We start from the raw sequence: 27,530 nt of genomic DNA, 5'->3' as shown, positions 1-27,530 counted from the left end.
TATGTTTCAATAGCAATTAATAATTGTAACTTAAAAACTAATTCAAACTATTCTTAGTGTGAAATTGTCGAAAGAATCTTTAAAACTTTGAATGATAAAGTCAAACTTTCGTGAACCAAACGCTCCAAGTTACAACTAATTCCAATTCCTTGACTAATTCGTTTACACCAGTTAAATGATACATTAACTTTTGTAAATAAAAATATGAAAAGCACGGAAACAGAATCTTTAAAATCGGTTTAGAGTATCTTATAGAGTTTGTTGAGTCCCACCTTCTACAACCCAATCCTAATCTATTTATGAATTTAATTCGGATTAAGCTGACATTTTGCTTTGTGGTTCATTACAACAATTTGAAAAAAAAAAGAAATCCTATCTTGTTCGAGTTCTAACCGGTTCAATGGAGTCGCGTGGTCTGTCACCTGCTGCGGCATAGCGGACCTCCACCAAAATTCCAATGCACATTCAAGCAATCGGAGAAATAAACAGCAGGACATCGGTCTTCGTTTTCATTAGTCGAGGAAATACAGCAAGTTCTTCGCAAGTGAACCTGCTACCAAAATGAACCCAAAATTATTGCTCAATCAACTTCGCATACTCTCCTCTCGCGTTCCTGTCTCTCCAAGGAACAAATTGGAAAGTGAACCCGTACACATGCTTTCCGCCAGACCAAACACCGAAATCATCTGTTTTGGTCCGCGTCAACCGACTATAAACAGAGAGCCAATCGGGCAATTTACTCTCAAAACTGAACTCGCGTGAACTTTTTACGCTCACTCTCTCTCTCGAAATTCGCAACCGCAGCCAAGATAAGCCGCGGCTTGCCTTTTCTGTTAGTTGTCGTGTTTTCCTGCGTCCAATTTGCAGCAGTGTCTTCTTCTGACTTGTGAGCCATTGTCGCCGGCTTCGTTCCGTCCATCGTGTCAGTCTGCTGCGGTCGGTCCACGAGTGTGGTCGGGGTCTCCTTTCGGTCGCCGAGAAGTTATTTCGCGAAGTTTGCGCGCTCCCTGGGGCTTTGTTTGTGATTTGCAGAACAATTTTTATTGTTTTTTTAGAGGTTCGATTGCACGGGTTGATCGGGTTCTGACTGGAACAGCGATGATCATCAGTTCGTCTCAAGCGCATTCTTTCGCGGAAGATTTCGTTGAACAGCTGGCTTCGCACGACGAAGTCTTCGCGACAGCGATCCGGCGTGTAAATTGAGCGGAATTGTTTGAGCACGAGAAGCATCTACACGTATATAGGACAATATCAAATAAAAATACAATACAATATTCACTCGAGAGTGGTGTGTTGGTAGTGCCTCTGCGTGCTCGGCAAACTGAGTCAAGAATCACTAAAGGTCTGATGGCGGAACGGAATCGTGAAGAGTGAAAAAAAACCGCGAGTGCCAGCAAAAATAAGCAAAAGAAAGACTAAATTAAAGTGCATTCCCTTCGTGAAATGTGTCTTCTCGTCCCAGAATAAAGAGTGTGAGCGATTGTGATTTGTGACGATTTTTCACGCGCGGCGACCGAGGCAATAACCTCAGGCTCAGAGGCGATTGTTCAGGAAGATTTCTGACGCAAAACTACTCAGTCTCGATCAAAGATTTTCTACAAAGGATCATGACAAAATATCACGCGTCTGGATTGTGATATCTATGTCTTTCTCATTGAGGAAAAGAGATATATTTCATTACACTTTTATGATAGAAATGTTCCAGAAACTGTGATCCAAAATATTTAGGAGATTGATCGGTAGACCACCTTTAACATAACAGTACACATCTTGTTGCACGGAGAAAAATAAGCTCCGAAAATCGTGTACAAGCCTTCATGAATTTGGGAACCACGAACAAAGTGTCCAAATGTCATGTTAAGTTTTTCAAAAACGTTCCATGGAATTTGAACACTTTGTTCGAGGTTCCCATTTTCATGAACGCTTGTTCACGATTTGGGAACACATTTTTCTCCGTGTGGATCTTGTCGTAACTGATATTTTTCAGATCTGCAGTAGTGAAAAATCGAGAGATGCAAATGTTAGTATTTTGACTTTAATCTTGTAGACTCTACAAGCCACAATGGTCTAATTATTATCATTTTTGCGAATCAATCTAGAAATTCTATAATTAACGTTCAAAAATACCAAAGTTCAAAACTTCGAAGCAGTGGAAAACAATTCGAAATCTGTGTTGAAGAGACCTTTTCTTGGAGTTATATCAACAGCAAGAAAGACAATATTCAAGTAGACGAACTAAGTGAGGCTTTTAATCGAGTGTAGGCATCTGCCAAATCTGTTTGCCCATGTGCTTAGGATGGCACAGTCCTCGTTGACACCGGTGTTCAAAGTGGGAAGCCAAACCAAACGTCACGGACGGGTTAGTGAAAAAGTGTCCGCTGAAATGGTACAGTTTGTTTTGGAAGGTATTTTTAGCCAAGTGATATTTCAGGCACTATGGAGAATGCTTGTGATACTGTTTGACACCACCTTAGCGAAATTGAAGCAGTGTGCCGGTTTTGCTTTTGGAGATCATTTGAATTTTTACGTTTTGAATGTTTTTGCTATGCTGAAATTTGCATCGATAGGCAATATCTCTGTTTCTATTTATGTTGTTTCAAGGGTCGACCAGTCAGTCTAGCAGATTCAAACCTGATTCTCTCAAATATTCTGACTCTATCTCAATAACGAGTCTGTCTGAATTAAGTTAAATTTGATAACATTTCACAACATTGTTAAATTTCATAAAAGATATTTGTTTAGCATTTGAAAAAAAAAAACAGTTGTTGATTATTTTCATGATTATAATTATCATCTTTAAAAAACAAAAAAACAGACATTTGGTTTAGTTGGGTAAATGTGTACAACTGAAAATATAAAATGAGAAAATTGTAGCAATAATGCTTCTCACAAAAAACGTTTTTCAAAATTGACTGCTGAATTAAAAAAAATCAATTTCACGTGATTGAGCTATCTTGTCGTATGACCCTTTTTGAGAGGAAGTAAGCCACTGTCAGTGTGAGCCACCTTCATTAGCAAACTTTTGTGTGAACTTATGAGATAGTGTTAAATGGAGACAGAAGATTTTCTTCGCGCTTATCAGATTTCAATGGACAAGCTTTTTCCTTGAAGGTAATTCCAATATCAATCTCACAAATAATTTGAAAAATATATAGCAAAAAAAATTGTCAGGTACGATAAATATTTATTTTGTTAAAATTATTTGAGAGCGAGTCCACGAACAGGACCTCACAAGTCTGCCAGAATTTTCAGGGGTTGTTTGGACATATAAAACAAGTATCTTTCCAAATATGAGCAACTGGAAGTGGGGCGTCAACAATCTTAAAAATTCTGTAACTAAGGCAAAATTTAAATTTCAAAATGCACATCAAAGGGCTGTCTGCCTGGGTGGATCAATCGGACCGCGCACTGGACTCACAATCCAGAGGTCGCCTGTTCAAATCCCGAGGCGGACTTAAAAAATTCTAAGTTTAGATATAGGTATTCGGTGCCATACCTTGACACTTAGGACCCCCAGGAGGCGGAGTCTTGTCGCAAAAAGACCGATAGAAAGGATGAAGCATCATAATTGCTTACATCAGAAGGGAGTTATTGGCATTTTTGTGAAGAATAGCACAATTTCTAAACTCCAATAAAAAAGTGTTTTATCCAGATATCAACTCGACTCGACCTGGAGTGGAATCGCGGTTTAACATATATTCTTTAGTGAATTTTTTGGGTGAAAACTTTTGCTCGGGGGACCCCTTAGATCCCATTTTATAGTGTAGCAATTCTCTACGAAATCGGTCTTTTTTTAGAATTTTAATTTTTGTATTTTTTAATCCGGCTGAAACTTTTTTGGTGCCTTCGGTATGCCCAAAGCAGCCATTTTACATCATTAGTTTGTCCATATAAGTTTCCTTACAAATTCGGCAAAGTTGTAGGTATGGATAAGAACCACACTGAAAAAAAATGATACACGGTAAAAAAAATGTTATTAAACTTTTGTCACATAAACTTGATTTGCAAAATACACTATTTTTATTTATTTTTTATTTTTTGATATTTTTTAGGATACATCAAATGCCAACTTATCAGAAATCTCCAGGTTATGCAAAAAAATCTTTTACCGAGTTATGATTCTTTTAATCAATACACATTTTTTTCATAAAATCCAAATATCGGTCGCAAAAAATGTTCAGCTTCATTTTTCGATGTAAAATCAAATTTGCAATCAAAAAGTACTTTAGTGAAATTTTGATAAAGTGCACCGTTTTCAAGTTAAAGCCATTTGTAGGTAACTTATTTGAAAATAGCCGCAGATTTTCATTTTTTTAAATTAGTGCTCATGTGTGCCCACCTTTGACAAAAAAAAATAAAGCTGAGAAAATTCTCAATATTTTGCTTTTTCGAACTATATTGATACGACCCTAAGTTGCTGAGATATTGCCATGCAATTGTTTAAAAACAGGAAAATTGATGTTTTCTAAGTCTCACCCAAACAAACCACCATTTTCTAATGTCGATATCTCAGCAACTAATGGTCCGTTTTTCAATGTTAAAATATGAAACATTTGTGAAATTTTCCGATCTTTTCGAAAACAATATTTAAAAAAAAATTAAATCAAGACTAACATATCAAAAGGGCCAAACATTCTGTATTACGTCCTTTTAAAATTTTAGTCTTTGTTTAAAAATTTAGAAAATATCTTTTTCGAAAAGATCGGAATTTCACGAATGTTGCATATTTTAACATGTAAATCGGACCATTAGTTACTGAGATATTGACATTAGAAAATGGTGGGTTGTTTGGGTGAGACTCAGAAAACATCAATTTTCCTGTTTTTAATCCTTTGCATGCCAATATCTCAGCAACTGTGGGTCGTATCAACAAAGTTCAAAAAAGCAAATTATAATAAGAATTTTCGCAGCTTTTCAAAAATATGTTTTTCAAAAGTGGGCAAACATGTGCACTAGGGTGCCCAGAATATGGGACTTTTTTTCAAAACCTCGCTCCACAAGCAGAATATCGTTCCTTGACCTATTTTAGGACTCTGGGCCAAATATGAGCAAAATCGGTCATCATTTAGTCATTGATACTCGGAGTTGAAGTTTTTATCGGAAAAATCGAAAAAATGTATGGAAAACCCAAATTTCTTACGGTTTGGTCGGCACGGTGCGCTACTTCCATCGAAATATTTCTAAAAGTGTGATCCTTATTGAAAATTTAATGCTCTACAACTTTGTAGAACATACCAAAGCTCTAAAACTCGATCCTGAAAAGTTATTAGTGATTTAAACAAGTCATTTTTGTATGAATTACATTTTTTTACCAACTTTAGGCTCGGGTATCAATGGGTTAATCTCAACCAATTTTGCTCAAAATTTACACAGATGCTTTAAATAACCCAAAAAAACCGTTTTCTGCTTGTGGAGCAGGAGGTCATTTTTTCTGGGCACCCTAATGTGCACTAATTTAATTTTTTTTAAAGTTACCTAAAAATGGCTTTAACTTGATAACGGTGCACTTTATCAAAATTTCACTAATGTTCTTTTTGATTGCAAATTTGATTTTACATTGAAAAATGCAGCTGAAAATTTTTTGCGACCGATATTTGGATTTTTTGAAAAAATCTGTTTTGATTAAAAATGCATAACTCGGTCAAAGATTTTTTGTACAACCTGGAAGTTTCTGAAAAGTTGGCATTTTATGTCCGCTAAACATATGAAAAAAATTAAAAATAGTGTTTTTTTTTGCAAATCAAGTTTTAGAGACAAAAAGTTAAATAAAAAATCACCATTTTTTTTACCGTGTATAATTTTTTTCAGTGTAGTCCTTATCTATACCTACAACTTTGCTGAAGACACCAAATCGATCAAAAAATTCCTTCAAAAGATACAGATTTTTGAATTTTCATACATCATTTTTGTATGGACAGCTGCCAAATTTGTAAGGAAAATTAAATGGACAAACTTATGATGCAAAATGGCTTCTTTGGGCATACCAAAGGCATCAAAAAAGTTTCAGTCGGATTAAAAAATACAAAAATAAATCGAATGACCCAAATCTGAGAGAACTGGTCGTTGATAATTTTATCAAATTCGTGTTTCTGAGTCAATTTCACAACAGACACACGCATAACAATGTTAATTTTTTATCCATTTTATCCCTTTAAAAAATGTGCAATAAATTCAGAGTGTAAAATCCAAAGACTTTTCACACAATGGTACTTTTGCATGCAATTTTACTACATTACATAAATTAGTCGCCTGGTCCTCCGTAAACCACGTTCCTTTGTCCAAAAAATGGCAAATTTCTTGCTGCGCTCAGCTCGATACCACTAATGATTTACATTCGTTCCGCTGTCAGACCACCCCTTGAACCTCCCACGATGGAAGTCTAGCAGAAAATTAATGAAAGTGCAGAAGCGAAAGAGCACCAAGCGCGATTCTTGATTCATTACTTCCCATTTCGTTCCAGCACAGCTCGTGAAAACATTAAACGTCAAAACGTTTTTTTTTGTCTTGTCTAATTGTGAACGCAATTTGATTAAGTGATAGTGAGAAGGGAAAAAAGATAATTGCAGTCAAATTTAGCAAAGTGACGAAGAAAGTGAAGAAATAACATAACGAAAGAAGTAGTTTTTTGCAAAGTGGTGACAGTGAACAAGTCATAGCAACAAAAAAGTGCCAAAACAAGAGAAGAAAAGTAATTCCGTTGTCGCCTGCAGCAAGGAAAAAGAGTAAAACGAATCGAAGAAAATAAATAATAACCAGATCGTCGCGCCCACTACAACTGTGTGAAGCCACGTGTGCACGTGGCCTGTTTTTGTCGTCTGGTGTAGTTTCGTGTAAGTGTGTAACGTCGACACAGACGACGCCGCCGGCTGAATACATCGATTCCGACCTGAAAGCTGCCTCGGGCTTATCAGACGTGACTTCGCGCAATATAAGCAAAACGAAGAAGAAGAAGAAAGGAGTGTTAGTGAGGGGAAAGTGTTAGTGTGGATAAAACTCTGCCTCTGAAGGAGGGAAAACAGTGAAAGATAAAAAAACCGGGAAGAAGTCCATGACGGATAGCCCCAGAGATAACCCCACTTCGTCTGGGTGTCTCTTCTTTTCTTGTATGGAAATGAAAGTGTGTCCTGGAGTGTCCTCGTCGCAGCGATAGTGTCCACGTTGTGTGGGGGTGTTGATGGTGACCACCCCCCTCACCCACCCAAACGCAGAGGAGGTGCAGATAGATAAATTAATGGTTTGTGGCGTCGGCGATCGATTTGTCTTGACCGAAGCCCAACCAACCAACCAACCCCCAACGCAGGCCGAGACTGGGAGTGAAACCGAATTTGCTTCTGGCGGTTTCGGCTTTCGGAATAAATTAAACCATAAATTATGGGACTACGCCCGTTGGTGGTGGTTGGTGGTGGTCAGGAGCAACTAGACGAGTCCTGAAAAAGTTGACGGTAGGATCGAAGATCTGGGACGGGGATGACGCCGACGAGTCCGCAATGGCGGCGTGTGCATGCTGGAGTAATTAATTTCGGGGGAAAAAGCGTTGTAAGGAAATTTGTGTATTTTTTTCGTTTGATTGAAGAAGCAGTTCTCGGAAAATGTCGTTGAAGTTGGCTATCAAAGATTCAGTCAAAGCAAGTAAACTTCAGCTGAATTTAGCAAAAAAACAAAAAATGGTCAAAATTGCACTAATGTATTTGTACTGTCAAAATTACAAAAATGTTATTGACTCTTTCCGCACATCAATCCCATGAGGAAAAAATAAACTTGTACAGTTTCTGATGTTGGATTTTAAAAAGTTCAATGACACTATAATACAAGTTTATGTTCAGCCTTTCATATTCTCTCATTAGGCCGTTGCAAATATTTTTCAAAGTTTATGTCGGCCCCCCCTTCAAAATTGGGCTGAAAAATCAGGGGGCAAAAAAAATATTTTTCCTAAAAACTTCAAAATTTCCATGAAAATACAAGTCTTATCAACTGAAAACAATTTTTTGCATTTTTCTGCATTGATTATCATATTTAAAATGATTGGGCTTGGTTAAAAATGTTTTGAATTTGTATGAAATTTCAATGTACAGCGAAAAAAATAAAATTTTCGTCAAACTTAGATATTTTGGAAACTAATGATGGCAAAACAACTGGACAGGTGTATCATGCATTTTAAAACACTTTTTTCATTAAAATGTTAAAACCATGGATCGTAATTTCAATTTTAATACTTTTTTTTATTTTTTTTTGCCCTCCCCCCCCTTGACTTTGCTCAGAGTCGAGGGACATAAACTTCAAAAAATATTTGCAACGGCCTAATATCAAATAACAAATACAGTCCAAACTCCATAGTTCGAAAGTCTTGGAAAAAATTCACTTCGGATAATCGCAACACTTTTTTTTCGTTGTCTTATTTTTAATTGCCGAGCTTAAGTATGACTTCTAAACTATTCTAAAGTGATTTTGATGGCGACCAAAATGGCGGTGATGAATTATTGAGAAAGTGCATTTGATAAATAAATAGGCAATAAACCATTCAAATTTGATTAAAATGTGGTAGCAGAACTTGAATTTGATGTTTAAAATGAGTGGGCCTTACGCAAAATCGAATTTTCAATCAAAAGTATTTTTTTTTGATAATATGTACCGTTTTTTTCAGGTTATATTTTCTTAATTTCTTAGTTAAGACTTCATTAGTTTAGATTCGAATTCTTTGTAAGGCTGTATCATTTTCTCAGCTCTTCAAAAAGTATGCTTTCATGCTTGTGACCATAATTTTCGAGATATTACGAAAAAAAAAGTTTTGAAAAAGTTGGTCGTCGTTGATCATGGCAGTTCAAGGTCACCAGCGACAGACACGAACGCCTGGGGCGTCCAATTTTCCAGAGTTTAGCATTTCCCGGGAAACGGGATTAATAATTTTTGAATCCCCGGAATTACCGGGATCTCGAGATTTTTTCATTATATTTGTCATTTTTTCAATCTTAAAATCATAGAATTACTCAATACCATTAATAAGTGATAATCTACACTTCAATCGAAACTAGGACAGCAGTTTTTAGAAAGCGTAAAAGAAATTAAAAAAAAGTTCTTTGGCATGCCTTGTGATCCAATCCAAAGTGATTTAAATTAAATAAGTCTCTTATTATTATTTTTTTGCTTTATTTATTTTGTTTTATATGACATATCTAGAAAAGCTTTGAAAATGAAAAAAAAACAAGAAACGACAACAAATGAAACGATACCAGTCAATGTAATATTTTAGATAGGCTTAGAATTTCATGTTTTATATAAAACATATTTTGAAAATTATCTTTAAGTCTTTACCGCAACTGGGGAAAATCGAGACTACAGTTTAAATAGGTACAGGAGATTTTTGAGCAATAAACTTGGAAATTGAAATTTTGATTTTGTTGTTAACCGAAATCTATCAAAACATCAAAATTTGGCTTGAACAGCTGTCTTAATCATTACATTTGTAATTCGTTACATTTGTGTTGATTTGCCCAAGATGCTGGTGATTGATAAAAAAGATTTAAATATGATATTTTTTCAAATATAAGATCATAAATATACGTAAATAGTCTTTTTTAAATATATAAAATTAAATAGAAAATATTGAAAGCGCTAGGGATGGACGCACTACGAACGACAAAACAAAGAGAAACAAAAAAAATAACTTTTTTAAAACGAAAAAACATTTGTAAAATCGCGATAACTCGTGATGGTTACAATCAAACCCCTTATGTTCGTACATCCAATTTTTTGTAATTGCCTACTCTAAAACTTCGTTGAACCTTGGTACACTCTAAATAATAACCCTGCAAAATTAGAAAAAAAACATGAAATTTTAAAATGAAATTTTTGTTCTAAATAAAAAAAGACTCCACTGGGTATTTATCTTCAATACATTAAATTTCACGTAAAATGACATGTTCAAATTTTTTTACAGCTGAGTAGGGTTACCAGGGGGGGGGGGGGTGGGGGGCGCATTTCTCAAAGTAATGAGAAACATTGTGTTCCAAAATGGTGTATTTTCACTTTTTATTCACAAAATAAACAAATTACATTAATTTAACAAAGTCCGGAAGAAATAGAAAAAAATGTTTCAAATTGCCACTCAAAAAATCCGGCAATGCCAGATTTATCTGGCAACCTGGCATCCCTTCAAAAAATGGCAGAATTTTAGACTATTTTTTTGATGAAAAATAGGATTTTTTTTCGAAATTTGTACGCCATCAAGTAAATTGTGCAATTTTAAATAAAAGTCCTTTTGACACCAAAATTCCATAACATAACCATTTAACGCTGGAAATCATTGAAAAACACATCTTTTTTCGAATGTTTGAAAATGGAAGGGGTCGTACCGCCTCTCCGTCACGAGATATCGAAAAAACATTTCCCCTTACGACAAAGTTTCCCGCAAACCCATAAAATCTTTTTTTTTATATTTCCTAGCATATAGCTCAGAGTCCTTTTTAGAAATTGCAGCGTTAATTAACAACAAAAATAACCGTTCACTGTAAATCTGAAGAAAAAAAAACCATTCCAAAACTCACTCTCACGGCAATCTCCCCCAGAAAGGAAAGTCAACTCCAGCTAAAATGTCATTGCAACGTTACCATTCCATTACAATTTAAAACTCAGTCACAAAAAAAGTCCCAAAAAAAGCCACATTTCCCACTACCTTTCTGCCATGATTTCCCACTCGAACAAAGCTATGCAACTCTACCGGAAAAGTGGGTGAAAAGCTCGTCCCCTCCTACCACCCATCTTCGTTGTGGCGATTTTCACCAACTTTTCTCACTTGTTCGCTCGTTGGTCGAGTCCAAAACGTCCGTGTCCATCAGGATCAGCCAACGGGACTCTTTTTTCATTTTGTGTTGCCTCTGTCAGTAATGGTTCATTTCGTGAGTAACCAACCAGTTTTGCAATGTTTGGTCGAATAGTTTTTTTTGGGAAAGGGGGGTTGAAACATTCTCGTGAAAATTTATGTTGGAGTACTGGCACCCTAAAGGAGAAGAGTGTAATTCAATTTTAGGTGAAATTTTTGTTCCATTCTGTTGAATTCGTGTTTTTGGACGGTTTTCGAAATTGAATGTTGTTTACAGAAATAACATATCCATCACACTTCGACTGTCGAAGTGCAGATTGTAGTGCAGTGAGTTTACAAGCAATCTCCGAGCAAAAGGTTGCAGATTTTCGGTGAGTAATGGCAGCTTGGGAGAGGGAAAGGCACTGAAGTGTAAATCTGGTAGACAGACGAGTAGTCGAGATCTATTTGTTTAAAATAGCGACGGAATGCAGACTGCAAAAAAGGGGAGCACCATCAATCCATCTTGAGTCCGACACTCACTCAGATTTGTAGATAAACAGATGACTTTGTAAAGACTAGTTGTACCTCGTAGGTGTAAAGCAGTAATGTCTTTTGAAAAGAGTCAACCATCTCAAAATGAGATATTGCATTGAAATCAACTGTACTCCAACCAGTTTAAGGACGTATTGACATAAATTGTATTTCCATTGAAATTTTGATTTTTTTTTTTGAAAAAATATATGTTTTATGTTTTTTGAAAACATATTATTATATCCAACCAATTACAGAGCGGCGAGATAGCCGAAATGGTTTTGGCGTGGACTTGGTAATTTTAATATGACTCTCACCAGATTGATGTTATTTTTGGGGTGTGCCATCTACGAAATTGGTCTTTTTTTAGAATTTTAATTTTGTATTTTTTAATCCGACTGAAACTTTTGTGATGTCTTCGGTATGCCCAAAGAAGCCATTTTGGATCATTAGTTTGTCCATATAATATTCCATACAAATTTGGCAGCTGTCCATACAAAAATGATGTATATTTTTGACCGACTTATGAATTTTTTAATCAATACTATTTTTTTCAAACAATCGAAATAATGGTCGCAAAAATTTTTCAACTTCATTTTTCGATAAAGAATCAAACTTGCAATCAAAAAGTACTTTAGTGAAATTTTGATAAAGTGCACCGTTTTCAAGTTAAATCCATTTGTTGGTGACTTTTTTGAAAAAGCCGCAGTTTTTCATTTTTTAAATAAGTGCCCATGTTTGCCCACTTTTGAAAAAAATATTTTTGAAAAGCTGAGAAAATTCTCTATATTTTGCTTTTTTGAATTTTGTTGATACGAACCTTAGTTGCTGAGATATTGCCATGAAAAGGTTTAAAAACATGAAAATTGATGTTTTTCAAGTCTGACCCAAACAACCCACCATTTTCTAACGTCGATATCTCAGTAACTAATGGTTCGATTTACAATGTTAAAATATGAAACATTCGTGAAATTTTCCGATCTTTTCGAAAAAAAATATTTTCAAAAATTTTCAACCAAGACTAACATTTTAAGAGGGAGTTTTATTGAATATTTGGCCCTTTTGAAATGTTAGTCTTGATTTAAAATTTCACGATAGTTTCATATTTTAACATTGTAAATTGAACCATTAGTTGCTGAGATATCGACGTTAGAAAATGGTGGGTTGTTTGGGTCAGACTTGAAAAACATCAATTTTCATGTTTTTAAACCTTTTCATGGCAATATCTCAGCAACTAAGGTTCGTATCAACAAAATTCAAAAAAGCAAAATATAGAGAATTTTCTCAGTTTTTCAAAAATATTTTTTTCAAAGGTGGGCAAACATGTGCACTTATTTAAAAAATGAAAAACTGTGACTTTTTTCAAAAAAGTTACCTAAAAATGGCATTAACTTGAAAACGGTGCACTTTATCAAAATTTCGCTACAGTACTTTTTGATTGCAAATTTAATTTTACATCGAAAAATGAAGTTGAAAAAAAATTTGGACCAATTTTTCGATTATTTGAAAAAAATTGTATTGATTAAAAAATTCATAACTCAGTCAAAGATTTTTTTGCACAGCCTGAAAATTTCTGAAAAGTTGGCATTTGATGTCCCCTAAAACATATAAAAAAAAATGTATTTTTTTTTTGCACATTAAGGTTTTAGTGACAAAAAGTTATATAAAAAATCACCAAATTTTTTGTATCGTGTATCATTTATTTTCAGTGTGGTCCGTATCCATAACTACAACTTTGCCGAAGACACCAAATCGATCAACAAATTTTTTCAAAAGAAACAGATTTTTGAATTTCCATACATCATTTTTGTATGGACAGCTGCCAAATTTGTATGGAAAATTATATGGACAGCTTAATGATCCAAAATGGCTTCTTTGGGCATACCGAAGACACAAAAAAAGTTTCAGTCGGATTAAAAAATACAAAAAAAAAATCTAATGACTGTAATCTGAGAGAACTGCTCACATGCATTTTGTGTACACGTTTTCTCTAACAATATTACATGCTTTTGCTCACAAAGGTGAGGTGCATGCGTTTGCATGCGTTTTTACACAGATTTGTTTTATTGTGTATGGAGAGCTACAGACGTGTATGGATGAACCAATTACACAAAATGGCTTCTTTGGTCATAGGGAAAGCCCCCACATATTTGAGCCAAACAAAAAAAATACAAATAAAATCCTTTTCCGGTTTTTGTAGAGAATTGCTCAGTTAAATAATTAAATCCAAGGCAAACCATCAAACTGTTTAAATGTTTTTTTTTTCAATCTCTTATTTTTCGATGACTTTAAAACGTTGTATTTATGACTATTTATTTGCAAAACATTTAATACAACTTTTCGGAATTCATTTGAAATCGAGTTGTTTTAACATTAAAAAGTAGATTTTTAAATTGATTTCTCCAAAAATTACTCAGTTTTTTCCATTGTCTGAAGACAAATGATGTTGTTTTTTTTAATGGCAAACATGAATTTCATTGTTAATATCGGAAAAGACCTAAGGAATCTGAATGAGTACTCAATAATCAAATATTTTCCAAATGCACAACTGAAATCATGACTCGTGCACTTCGGTATTGATTTCTCCTATTTTTGTAAATATTTTTTATTTTTTTTTAGTTTTGACTTTAAGAGGCCAAAGCTAATTTAAAATCCACATCAAAAATCATGGTGCATGAATCATAGGATAATTTGTTGTAATATTAGTGATTTATTTCTGCGGGTTTGGAAGAATTTGCAAAAAACTACCACGATCAATTCATAACTCAAAATTCAAATTGCGATATGATACATTTCTGTTTTTAACTTTTTGACACTTTCTATTTTTAACTTGGTGGATGACAACACAATTTTAACCAGTGCTGAAAATGTCAGGGGTCATGACTCGAAAATCGGCGACGCTGACACGAATTTTTGAGATCCATTCACTGAACCGTAAAACCGTGACATAAACAAACCCGGCGCAGTCGTGAGTGCCCTAGCTCATTGAGCAGCTGCAATGCGAGGCAGTAGTCGACCAACGCTCATTCGACGTTGCACGCACACACATAAAGAAACAAGTTTTTACACAAAAAGTTCGTATTTATGCGTGGAAATGTAATTTTGAATATAAGTTATGGTTGTTTTAAGTGTTTTGCACAGTCTACAACCATTCAACTGTTTGAAAATAGTCAAAATAGTGTTTAAAGAGCATTTTACGAGTCAGTCATATGACACGAATTGAGTGAGTGTAGCTCATTTTTTCACGTCTCTCATTCTCCAGCAGCCAACCGGCACAAGTCAGGCGGCAGTGGTTGAATAGACACAGTAGGCTTGCAGTCACATGCTAGCAGTGAACTGACATTTTGGTTTGCTTCATGTGTACGCTGGGTTGGAAACTTTTTGCAGGCCTGATTTTAACTATTCAAGCATTCAAACAAAAATCAATTTAGAAAACAGTAGAGATGATGTTTTGCAAACTTGAGAATTTCTATTCAAGATTTGACCTTACCATTGAGATTCTTAGAATTTCCCAAACAAAATCTATCCAGATTCTGAGATGTTGTAAAAATTGCTTTGCTCCAAAGGCACTTTCCAAATCTTAACAATTTAAATTTAATTTCAGCTCACCCACTGTCCCTTATAAATCAAAACTGAGTTTTATCATTTAATCAGCTAAAATTTAAGGTCAACCATCTGCCTCCCTAAATTTTGGAAATTAGCGCAACCGTTCACAGAACACCCATAATTTTCCTACCCAAACACACACACACGCACACACACTGCTCACCCCCAACTCCTATTTTGGCATAAATGCTAACGATCCCATTAAATGATTTCCCAACCGGCGAGCGGCATCAGGGCAGAGCAGAGAGCAGAGGTTATGCAGTAGCAACAAACAATGACTGGTTATGGGAATAGGACCGTCGGAGTGAACACATACACACACTCGCAAGTAAACATTTCATTGAATATCATTTGAATATTTTGAGCAGCCTTTCGACCTCTCTTTCTGCTGCTGCTGCTCTACATTGTGCAAGCAAAGCAAATAAGCACTGGAAAAATAGGATTGTAATGGGGGTATTTCCCAGAAAAGGATGAACAGACGACGCACACCAAAAACGAAGGACTTATCAACCTTCGGTGAACTTGTTTGTTGGCAGGTAGGAAAATCGACAACATCGAGGCTTTTGAAGATGGAATTTGGAAAATATCAAAGGGATTTTATGTGTATTGGTTGTCAAGCATTAGAAAACGCGAATTTAAATTCTGAGAATTTCACTGCTTTTTTGACCAGATTCGTAGCTTAATGTTGAATTTCAAATTTCTAGCTCAATTTTAAAGAACAGCAAAAAGGAAAAAGAATCACACAACATTGTTACAGCTATGATACTCTCACAAATTTACTAAATATTAGTGCATTTACCAAAAAACCCTCAAGTTTTACGTTTTTTCGATCTCTGTTCTCAAATTTTAAAATTAGTCAAAAGATTAAAAAAATGTTCTTATAAAAATTTACATGTATAAACGTTAATCAACGTGTTCTCAATAGATTTCAATCGGTTCTACAGGTTTTACAATGGAAAATAAAATTTTTTGCGATATTTATTTTTGGCTCCCAGATTTTTTGGGATAAAGCTATTATAAAACTATAAACTTTGCATTGATCTTATCAACCACAAATTTTTGAAAAATGTTTCAGTTTCAATTTATGTCTTAAAAATGTGTAAAATCTATCATAAAGACATTTCCAAACCAAAACAACGCCGCCACACTCAAGACAGGGTGCGTACCATGACAAACTAATCATCGCATATCAAGTCTTGCATGTGATCCGGCCACAACCCGCCAAACATCAATTTTCATAGTTTGCAGAAATGCAAGCGAGAAAAAACTAATTGTTTACAAATCCAACCCATCAGTGCACCGATCCTGATACACTTTTAAAAAAATGAGATATTTACAAAAAATCTTTCAATTTTATTAAATAAACAAAATTGTTTTTGGAGTAAAATTGCAAGAAAACATATTTTTTGATTTTTTTTTCTACAGTGCCTTTCAAGTGACTTTACTGCCAGTAAACTTCACACCAATTTGCTGCACTCTGCTGCATAAGCGTGCATAGCCCTCTCGTGAACCAAGACGGTGTTCGCATGCATGGTTTGCGCTCACTCACTGTCCGCTCCCCGAGTAGACAAACCACGTTCAAGTTAGAACACGTTTTGATATTGTTCCTTACAAACAACATTTGTTGTTGAGTTTAATAAAATGTGTTTAATTAAGCTTAAATTGATTTAAGTGGAATAATAACATATTATGTTTTAGGTAACTTTCTGAGGCATTGCTAACACATTTTGATATTTTACCTAACATGTTGTGTTCTTGAATCGTCTTTTGAAGCTTTTGACGTTAATTTAATTGTCGTGTTGACAAAGCACGTATTTTTTTTTAGGACAAACTATATCCAATTGTGCATACCAAGTCAACAACTCATGTTACATCAAACATCAAACTATTCTACACGGGTGGCCGACCATGATAGTGCAAGCGGTGGGTGGGTTGGTCGGTCTGAGTGTGGTTAAGCCTTCACCCACGGGTGTATCGCACTAATCTCATCTCGGGCAGCGGTTGCACGTTACTGGCTGCGTCTCAACGTCAAACACGGTGGACGGATGATGAGTACCACCTCTTCTCTTTGGCGGAATCGCTAGACGCCTGACAGATGATGAAAACCGGCAGCAAAACTGAAGAAGAAGAAGCAGAGGATGACTGGCACAGAGGGGGAGTGTTAATTGTACCATTAGTGTTTACATTCGTTTCGATAAACATACCCCACACATTGGCGAGGGGAATGTGTGTGTGTGAGTGTGTTGGCGCTGTATGAGATAGGGTTATTGCTTTTGACGCAGAACGGTGGTAATGCTTTTTTTTCGCTCCTTCCCTAGAGAGGGACATCCACTTTAGTTCCATCGCGTGCAACGCTTTTCCCCAGCCATACCAACAGAACAGACATTCAGAAAGAGTCAGCAGTGTTGACAATGACATTGTGGTAGAAAGCATGCGACAAGGGCGAACTTGAGCAGGTGGAGTAGGATGTGTGGACAACCCTGTCTCTAGAAAGGGTCGAGTGGGAAAGGTTAGGTTAGGTTGCGTTCTTACCGGGGGTTCGATCAGGTGATGTTGCTCACGTCACATTGTTAGTCGTGAGGGAGAAGTTTTACGTTTATGGATTTTTTATTTGTTTATTGCAATTTCAAATGCACAAAATTTTGTTTTATAAAATTAGGCATGAAAATTAAATAATCATAATTAACTTACCTATACATTTTATTGTAATGTAATGTAATTGAATAACTTTCAATTGATATTTATTTTATCAGATTTTCCTATATTTTGAAAAAAAAAGTAAGATTATTCTCTGTCAACTCTCAAGAAATCCGAAAAAGTTGCACCACTTATCTTCGATTTGCGTGAAACTTTGTCCTAAGGGGTAATTTTGGTCCTTGAGCTTGTGACGGGGGTCGGTACGATCAATAATGTGCTGATGATTTGGAATTTGGTGTCAAAGGGACTTTCATGTAAAATTGAACGCTCTATTTGATGGCGTACTCAAAATCTTTCATTAAAAAAAAACAAAGAAAAGTTGGAAATATCTGCAATTTTTCATTATTCAACTAAAATTTGAAAAATATTTGCAATGGCCATGAAACATGTATTGAAAAATGCTCAAAATGTTTTCACAACTACAAAAAAAAAAATGTTCAAAATTATCGTTACTGAGCAATTCTCTTAGATTTCGGTCATTCGATTTTTTTTTGTCTTTTTTAATCCGACTGAAACTTTTTTGGTGCCTTCGGTATGCCCAAAGAAGCCATTTTGCATCATTAGGTCGTCCATATAATTTTCCTTACAAATTTGACAGCTGTCCAAACAAAAATGATGTATGAAAATTGTAAAATCTGTATCTTTTGAAGGAATTTTTGGATCGATTTGGTGTCTTCGGCAAAGTTGTAGGTATGGATAAGGACTACACTGAAAAAAATATGATACACGGTTAAAAAAAATTGGTGATTTTTAATTTAATTTTTGTCAGTAAAACTTAACTTGCAAAAAAACTATTTTTGTTTTTTTTTTATTTTTTTGATATGTTTTAGAGGACATAAAATGACAACTTTTCAGAAAATTTTTTAAAAAGAAGAGAAAATTCTCCATATTTTGCTTTTCTGAACTTTGTTGATACGACCCTCAGTTGCTGAGATATTGCAATGCAAAGGTTTAAAAACAGGAAAATTGATTTGTTTTTTAAGTCCCACCCAAACAATCCACCATTTTCTAATGTTGATATCTCAGCAACTAATGATCCGATTTTCAATGTTAAAATATGAAATATTTGTGAAATTTTCCGATCTTTTCGAAAACAATATTTTCAAAACTTTCAAGTCAAAACTAACATTTCAAAAGGGCCAAACATTCAATATTACGCTCTTTTAAAATGTTAGTCTTGGTTTAACAATTTTGAAAATATTTTCTTCGAAAAGATCAGAAAATTTCACGAATGTTTAATATTTTAACATTGAAAATCGGACCATTACTTGCTGAGATATCAACATTAGAAAATGGTGGATTGTTTGGGTGGGACTTAAAAAACAAATCAATTTTCCTGTTTTTAAACCTTTGCATTGCAATATCTCAGCAACTGAGGGTCGTATCAACAAAGTTCAAAAAAGCAAAATGTAGAGAATTTTCTAAGCTTTTCAAAACTATTTTTTTCAAAAGTGGGCAAACATGTGCACTAATTTAAAAAAAAATGAAAAACTGTGACTATTTTCAAAAAAGTCACCTAAATATGGATTTAACTTGAAAACGGTGCACTTTATCAAAATTTCACTAAAGTACTTTTTGATTGCAAATTTGATTTTACATCAAAAAATGAAGTTGAAAAATTTTTGCGACCAAAATTTCGATGTTTAGAAAAAATCAGTATTGATTAAAAAATTCATAACTCGCTCAAAGATTTTTTGCACAACCTGGAAATTTCTGAAAAGTTGTCATTTTATGTCCTCTAAAACATATAAAAAAAAAAAAAAAAAAAAAAAAAAAAAACAGAAATAGTTGAAACGGTGATGAGATCTGGAGCAACATTTGAAAAGGGCGCATAAGCATTTTGACAGCCAGGACGATTTAGCAAATTCCGAGCCAATAGGTAACTATTTAACAAAACCCGCAGTGTTAAGAGGTAGCTGGGAAGGCCAGCTACTGATTTACATTTTGAGTTTTGTGAAAAAGTTATTTTTTGGCTCGGAATTTGCAAAATTGTTCCAGCTGTCAAAATGCTTATCCGCCCTTTTCTCGTGTTGCTCCAGAGATAGAAATTTGGTGTCAAAGGGACTTTTATGTAAAATTAGACGCCCGATTTGATGGCGCACTCAAATTTCTATCTCATCACCGTTTCAGGCTGCAAATTATTGAAAAACACCTCTTTTTTCGCATGCTCAAAAATGAAAGGGGTCGTACCGCCCCTCCGTCACAAGATATCAAAAAACGGACCTCGGATTCGTGATCAGGGACAAAAGTTACCCCTTAGGACAAAGTTTCACGCAAATTGAAGAGGGTTCGGGGCAACTGCTGTGTGAGTTGGCGGAGAATTACCCAATAACTAAAATTTCCTGGACAATTTAAGTTTTTTTGCACTTTGAATTTTTCAAAAATATTTAGACAGGATTTTCCTCCAAAGTTTGAACGTGAATTACAAAAATATAATAGTTCGGTTTCTCCTTGTATATATTACATGCAATTTCTGGATTGTTTTCAAAAGTGACGATTCGCCTTGATTTTCCATACAAACTTTGGAGAAAACCTATACGGCCCTGTCTATTTTTTTTTTAATTTATATTTATTTTGATTTTCTCTTCCATGTACATTCATTCAGTTAAAATATTATTGAGTGTCCAATCACAATCGATGACTTTTCACCTCAATTTTAAATACTAGCAATTTTCATTTATTCATGAAATATTGTAGCTTTCGCTATTCAGTGATTTCAAATGTAGGAGGTCCTACATGTACAAAAGGGAAAAGGGATACCTTAAAACTAACTTATAAACTATATAAAGAGCGGATCAATGCAGCTGAAGACTGCAATGATTTTTGTCGAAATGCATCAATTATCTTATTGGACATAACATCCAAAGTGTCAACTTCAGCTAATTGATGAAGTTCACTGGTGCTGAACCAGGGAGGAAGTTTCAGAATCATTTTCAGAATTTTGTTCTGAATCCTCTGAAGTTTTTCTTCCTGGTTAAGCAACAGCTTGTCCAGATCGGCACAGCATAAAGCATGGCAGGTCTGAAAATTTGTTTATAAATTAACAGTTTATTCTTGAGACAAAGTCTAGAATTCCTGTTTATAAGTGGATACAAACATTTAATATATTTGTTACATTTAACCTGGATACTTTCAATGTGATCCTTGTAAGTAAGGTTTTTGTCAAAAGCAAGTCCAAGATATTTCACTTTATCCTCCCACTTTAAATTTACCTCATTCATCTTTATAATGTGATGACTTTTTGGTTTAAGAAAATCAGCCCTTGGTTTGTGAGGGAAAATAATAAGTTGAGTTTTTGCAGCATTTGGAGTAATTTTCCATTCTTTCAAATAAGAATTGAAAATATCCAAACTTTTTTGTAATCTTCTTGTGATGACATGAAGGCTTCTACCTTTGGCAGAGATGCTTGTATCATCAGCAAAAAGTGATTTCTGACATCCTGGGGGCAAATCAGGCAAGTCAGAAGTAAAAATATTGTATAAAATTGGACCCAAAATGCTTCCTTGAGGGACGCCGGCACGTACAGGTAGTTGATCAGATTTGCTATTCTGATAACATACCTGCAGAGTACGATCCGTCAAATAATTTTGGATAATTTTCACGATATAAATCGGAAAATTAAACCTTTTCAATTTCGCAATCAAACCTTTATGCCAAACACTGTCAAATGCTTTTTCTATGTCTAGAAGAGCAGCGCCAGTAGAATAGCCCTCAGATTTGTTGCTTTGAATCAAATTTGAAACTCTCAACAACTGATGAGTAGTTGAATGCCCAAGGCGAAAACCAAACTGCCTATCAGCGAAAATTGAATTTTCATTAATGTGCGTCATCATTCTATTAAGAATTATTCTTTCGAATAATTTACTAATAGATGAAAGCAAACTAATGGGCCGATAGCTTGAGGCTTCAGCAGGATTTTTATCCGGTTTCAAAATCGGAATTACTTTGGCATTTTTCCAACTACTGGGAAAATATGCCAAATCAAAACATTTGTTGAAAATTTTGACCAAGCTACTCAAAGTTGCTTCAGGTAATTTTTTAATTAAAATGTAAAAAATGCCATCCTCACCAGGGGCTTTCATATTTTTAAATTTTTTGATAATAGATTTTATTTCATTCAGATCCGTATTAAAAACTTCATCTGATGAAAATTCTTGTTCAACAATATTCTGAAATTCTATTGAAATTTGATCTTCAATAGGACTCAAAACATTTAAGTTGAAATTATGAGCACTCTCAAACTGCTGAGCAAGTTTTTGAGTTTTCTCCCATTAGTTAATAGAATATTATCACCATCTTTTAAAGAAGGGATTGGTTTTGAGGTTTCTTAAGAACCTTTGAAAGTTTCCAAAAGGTTTGGAATAAGGTTTAATTTGTTCGACATCTCTTGCGAACTTTTCATTTCGCAGGAGAGTGAATCTGTGGTCAATAACCTTTTGCAAATCTTTTGAATTCGCTTCAGTGCAGGATCACGAGAACGTTGATACTGTCTTCGGCGAACATTTTCAGACGAATCAGAAGCTGAAGATCGTCATCAATAATGGGAGAATCAAATTTGACTTGGACTTTAGGAATAGCAATATTCCTAGCATCCAAAATTGCATTAGTTAAAGATTCCAAGGCTGAATCAATATCAGCTTTGGTTTCTAAAACAAAATCATGATTTAAATTATTCTCAATATGATGCTGATACCTGTCCCAATTAGCTTTGTGGTAATTAAACACAGAACTATTGGGTCTGGTAACTGCTTCATGAGAAAGTGAAAAAGTTACTGGAAGGTGATCAGAATCAAAATCAGCATGAGTCACTAAAGGACCACAATACTGACTTTGATTTGTCAAAACCAAATCAATTGTTGATGGATTTCTAACAGAAGAAAAACAAGTTGGCCCATTCGGATATAAAACCGAATAAAGACCAGAAGTGCAATCTCTGAATAGAATTTTACCATTGGAATTTACTTTTGAATTATTCCAAGATTGGTGTTTGGCATTAAAATCACCGATGATCAAAAATCGAGATCTATGCCGAGTAAGTTTATTCAAATCCCCTTTGAAATAATTTTTATTTTCCCCAGTGCATTGGAATGGCAAATATGCAGCTGCAATCATAATTTTCCCAAAAGAAGTTTCAAGTTCAATGCCCAAACTTTCAATAACTTTTAACTTAAAGTCACGTAAAGTGCTATAAGTCATACTACGGTGGATAACTATTGCAACTCCACCGCCATTTCGATTCATTCTGTTATTGGTTATAACTTTATAATCTGGATCACTTTTCAAATAAATGCCAGTTTTTAAAAATGTTTCGGTTATAACAGCAACATGCACGTTATGAACTCGTAAAAAGTTGAAAAATTCATTTTCTTTCGCTTTTAAAGAGCGAGCATTAAAATTCATAATATTGATGGAATTACTTAGATCCATGATTAAACTTCAGGGTAAGAACAACATCATTCGCAAATTTTAATCCAATCTGGATTGCTTCCATCATGGATGTAGCATTACTCATTGTTTGAATCAAACCAAACAGTGAGTTTTGCAAAAAAGTCATTTTTTCAAACGTAACATCGCCGAGATCAGAAGATCCCAAAGCGTTGCCAGCAGAAACATTTTCAAATGAAATTTGAGGTACCTGCCCAATTTCAGGAATATTGGTACACAGCAAAAAATCCGATGGTAAAATCGCATGCAAAAGCATGCACATCACCTTCGTCAAAATAAACACTTAATATTACACACTGCATGTACAATTTTTGCAACACACAAAAAAGTTGCAACCGACGGGATTCAAACCCAGCACCAACAGTAAGGACTGGCGCCTTAGCCCACTCGGCCATCAGACCGATGAAAATCTGAAAGGATAAACGCATATATGAGCTTGACATTTCGGTCAAGTAGGTTTCTCATACTGATGGGCTACATATTTCAGAGTGTAAAATCACATAAATTTGCATAAAATAATGCAATATTTATTTTACACCCAGGCCTTCTACACGCAGCTGGATTACTACTTTTTTAGCTGTGTAGAGGATTTAAAATTCGTGGATGAACCCGAACCCGAAACGACGTTGGCATAAGAAATACCATTAGTGTTACCTAACTTTTCCACGGTAGGGGTATTTCTAGCATTGTTCGAGTGAGACAGCACGAACGTTTGATTTAAAGATGCAGGTACAACCTGACTTTGAGAAAATTTTGTTTTGGATTTCGGCTAATGCTTAGCACGAGAATCCAAAACCTTTTTTCTGATGGGGCAATCCCAGAAATTTGATTTGTGATTTCCACCACAATTTGCACATTTATTATTATTTATTATTATTTATTTGTTTATTTATTCATGTAATATAAGGCACGTGCCTTTTAATTCATTACATTGTGGCGGGAATTCACTTAGTGATGGAGTTATTCAATTTCACTTAACTTAAATAAATTAATGCTAATTTTCTCAAATTTACTACACATTTTCTAAAATGTATCACTGATTCGGGTTGTTGAGTTCGGCCAGGAGTTTGCGCTTGAAATAAGGTATAGACATACTTGTTTTGATATTTAAAGGTAATAGATTCCAGGTTGAAATGCCTCTAACGAATAATGATTGACTATAATAAGTAGAATAATGTTGAGGTATTAGGAATTGTTTAGATCTGGATGATCTTAGAGGAATTATATTGGAACTAAGATAATTAGGTTATCAGGACATTTAAATTGGGTGACTTCTTTCACGAGACAATTGTCCTTGTCGTGAGAAGAATCCCCGCAAATCATGCATTTTGGAACCATGGCGCAATGATCAGTACCGTGACCGAATGCCTGGCAACGCCGGCACTGGGTCAGATTCTGGCCATTACCGCCATGTTTCTTAAAATGCTCCCACTTTACCCGTACATGGAACAAAAACTGTACTTTGTCCAAAAGTTTCAAATTGTTGATTTCATTTCTGTTGAAATGAATCAGATAAAATTGTGAAGTCAAACCAAAGCGAGAAATATTCCCGTTTGATTTTTTCTTCATTGGTATTACTTGGGATGGGGCAAAGCCAAGCAACACCTTAAGTTCGTTTTTGATCTCATCCACCGACAAGTCGTTGGAGAGACCTTTCAGGACCGCCTTGAATGGACGAGCATTCTTGGTCTCATACGTGTAGAAATTGTGTTTGTGGTTTTTCAAATAACCAACAAAAGTTTGGTGATCTTGTAAAGATTCCGTCAACAAGCAACATTCTCCTCTTCGACCAAGCTGGAACGAAACCTTCAGATTACAAGTTTCCTTGCAATTCTTCAGTTGCGTTCGAAAGCTGGCCAAATCGGAGACGGAAGTCACTACAATTGGCGGAGCCTTTACTCGTTTCTCGACGGCAGTAGGCTCAGTACGAGGAGAAGGATCCTTGTCAACAGTTTCGGATAAAACACCGAAACTGTTTGCCAATGGAATTGGAGGATTGACCTCACTTTCAGAATCAGAATCAGACCTCGGATGAGGCTGTTTTCTTTTTCTGTTTCCGTTAGCCGGTTTAGCGTTCAAACGCTTCATCAGAAGATTTGCGTTTACCTTTGTTTTGACGCATTTTGCAATCAAAGTTCTCTTAAAAAGATGGCCTCGTTTGTAGAAAACAACAAAATTTCAGGTGGGGTTAGTCTTGAAAAGACTGTTTAGAATTTTGGAAAATAACTCAGGTAGTCTTTAAAAAGACTGTGAATTTTGTTTGAAATAACTCTGAGCTTAGGTAGTAAAAAATACCGCAGCTCTAGTGTCCGTTCACCTCGAAGGTTCGCAAGACACTGAGGCCCTGTCTAAATATTTTTGGAAGTATATTGTGTAGGTCAGTTTGGCAACTAGGATGTCACAAAATGGGTCAATTATGCGGGTATTTCAGGGTATGATGCCCTAGGAGTACTGATCCTGAATCCCAATTATGAACTTGATTGAATGCGATAGGACCTGGCGCTTTTGCTTTGAAGTTTAAATGGGATTCAACCCGTAAAACCGGTGCATTTCGGTTTTTTTTTTTTCAAATTTTGAGCCCCTTAACGATTTTTGAATAACAAAAAAAAACCATGAGTTCATAGTTTGTGTTCCTGGGAACAACTTTGCCGAAGAGTATATGAAATGATTCGTCCACTATTAAGAATGTTTCAGTCGCAACCAATCAAGCTCATAATTGGGATTCGGGCTCAGTGAACTATAGGGGATCATGCCCTGTAATGCCCGCGAAATTGATTTATTTTGTTACATCCTAATGGCTACTCTACCCTAAACTAAAAAAATAGTTGCAATACTTGGCCGGACACCAATCACCTGCTTTTTCCACCCACATAGACTCTTATCACCGCGAGCCCTTTCTTTGACCAAAAATGAAAAATCACCAGCCAGAACCTGCACCAACATCACCACCTCAACCCTTACAAATACAACATGCCCCCGTTACACAAGCATCGTAACAGTGTGTGACAATCCCTTGCGGCAGCAGTCAGTGGTGTTGCTCTGGGCGCCACCACCACACCGACACCGGTGCAAATTATTTATTACTTTAATCTCGTAAAGCCATATTGCAAGCACTAATCCAATTAGCGATATAAATTTTAAATGATAATATCAGTGTGTTTGTGTTCGTGTGCGCTCACTTACAAACACAAACAAACTTAGACACCAATACAGCCACTTGCAACAGCAGCAGCTAGAATATGCTAATTTGGATGCACACATGTGTTGACATGTGCCCAAGACACTTGCAAAACTTTTGCAGCAAAGGAGGTAAATCCACTCAAAATTACGTTGGTTTGACAAATCGTCGCTGTAGTGCTAACTTGTCGCACGTGCATTTTTGGGCCAAATTGAGTTAAAACCTTGCCTCACCTTTTCACCTTCACAGATCCCCAAAATTCGATTTCAATCCTGAGATATTCAATAAAAACCGAAAAAACTCCGTGCATTTTTGTCACTTTTCATATGAAAGAAGTTTCAATGTTGTCGTGCTATCTTGACAAACCCTGAAAATTGTCGTAAATGCGATAACTAACCAAAGGGATTTCAGGTCAGAGCGCGTTTGACACACGTACATGCCCGACTACCGTAAACATTTTTAATTGTAGCTCCGGCAACCAAATTCAACCAAACTTCGGGACAATGCATTTTTGCAAAATGGCGGTCGCCTCGGATGTCCGAACGTCATAGTTTGATATTCGTTGTCAGAGCTTCTGTCAAACATTTCCCGTAATCTGCCATGGATCCACTTACAACCGGCTGCACTTGAAAGTGTCATGTTTGCAGCAAGTGCACTGCACACTTGGAGTGCAACTGGGAGGTTTGTCCCCTCCTAACGACAGGTGTCTCTGGGGCAGGTTGCAAGAGAGGGCGCACGATAAGACGGTGCAGCACGTGTTTGTCGTCTAGCGACGGATGAGCTTTGCATGCAAAAGTAAGGAACGACGGACTTTGCCTCCAATGGCAACACTGGCTGGCTGGTCTGATATTGAAAGTCTTCCTAGAACCTGGCAACTGGTTGAAGAGCTAGATTAAATTTTGTTCTCTACACCCAAACGGGAAGTGTCTGAACAAAGCGCTCACTTCGAAAATGCTGTCAGTCCGTTACTGTCATTCGATGTCAGAGTGTATCCCTTTAAATACGGTGAGGAATCTAATATCAAAATTAGTCGTTCGCATGCCGAAATAAGATACCGCCGCCATCGAGTTCTACTTTTAGATCACCACGACAACCCCGCACTTTAGTCCTGCTACAGGAATGCTTCGGTGTTCGGAAGAGTGTCTGACGTTAAAGTTCGCCCTGATGAGAACCACTAGCGCTGCACTGCTCTGCGGTGAGCCTCAATGGAGAGGTTGATTGTTGAATTAGCTCCCGCCTGCGTTGCGGTGAATGACAGACTACGGTTGATGAATT

General features: G+C 35.7%; 1 protein-coding gene across 3 annotated transcripts in view; it reads left to right on the top strand.

Moving 5' to 3' along the window:
• Positions 1-930: 930 nt before the first annotated feature.
• LOC6049443 (dual 3',5'-cyclic-AMP and -GMP phosphodiesterase 11) overlaps positions 931-27,530 on the top strand; it is a 157,172-nt gene continuing 130,572 nt past the window's right edge. The window contains exons 1-2 of one of the 3 annotated variants that reach the window (XM_038258447.1): positions 931-1,057; positions 6,461-7,234. The gene's annotated coding sequence lies outside the window, so the exon portion shown is untranslated. The remainder of the gene's footprint in view (positions 1,058-6,460; positions 7,235-27,530) is intronic. The other 2 variants (XM_038258449.1, XM_038258448.1) reach the window with 2 other exon arrangements.

Source organism: Culex quinquefasciatus, chromosome 2 (genome assembly GCF_015732765.1).
Source record: "Culex quinquefasciatus strain JHB chromosome 2, VPISU_Cqui_1.0_pri_paternal, whole genome shotgun sequence".
NCBI classification, from domain to species: Eukaryota; Metazoa; Arthropoda; class Insecta; order Diptera; family Culicidae; genus Culex; species Culex quinquefasciatus.
This window is presented reverse-complemented; position numbering and strand designations above follow the sequence as displayed.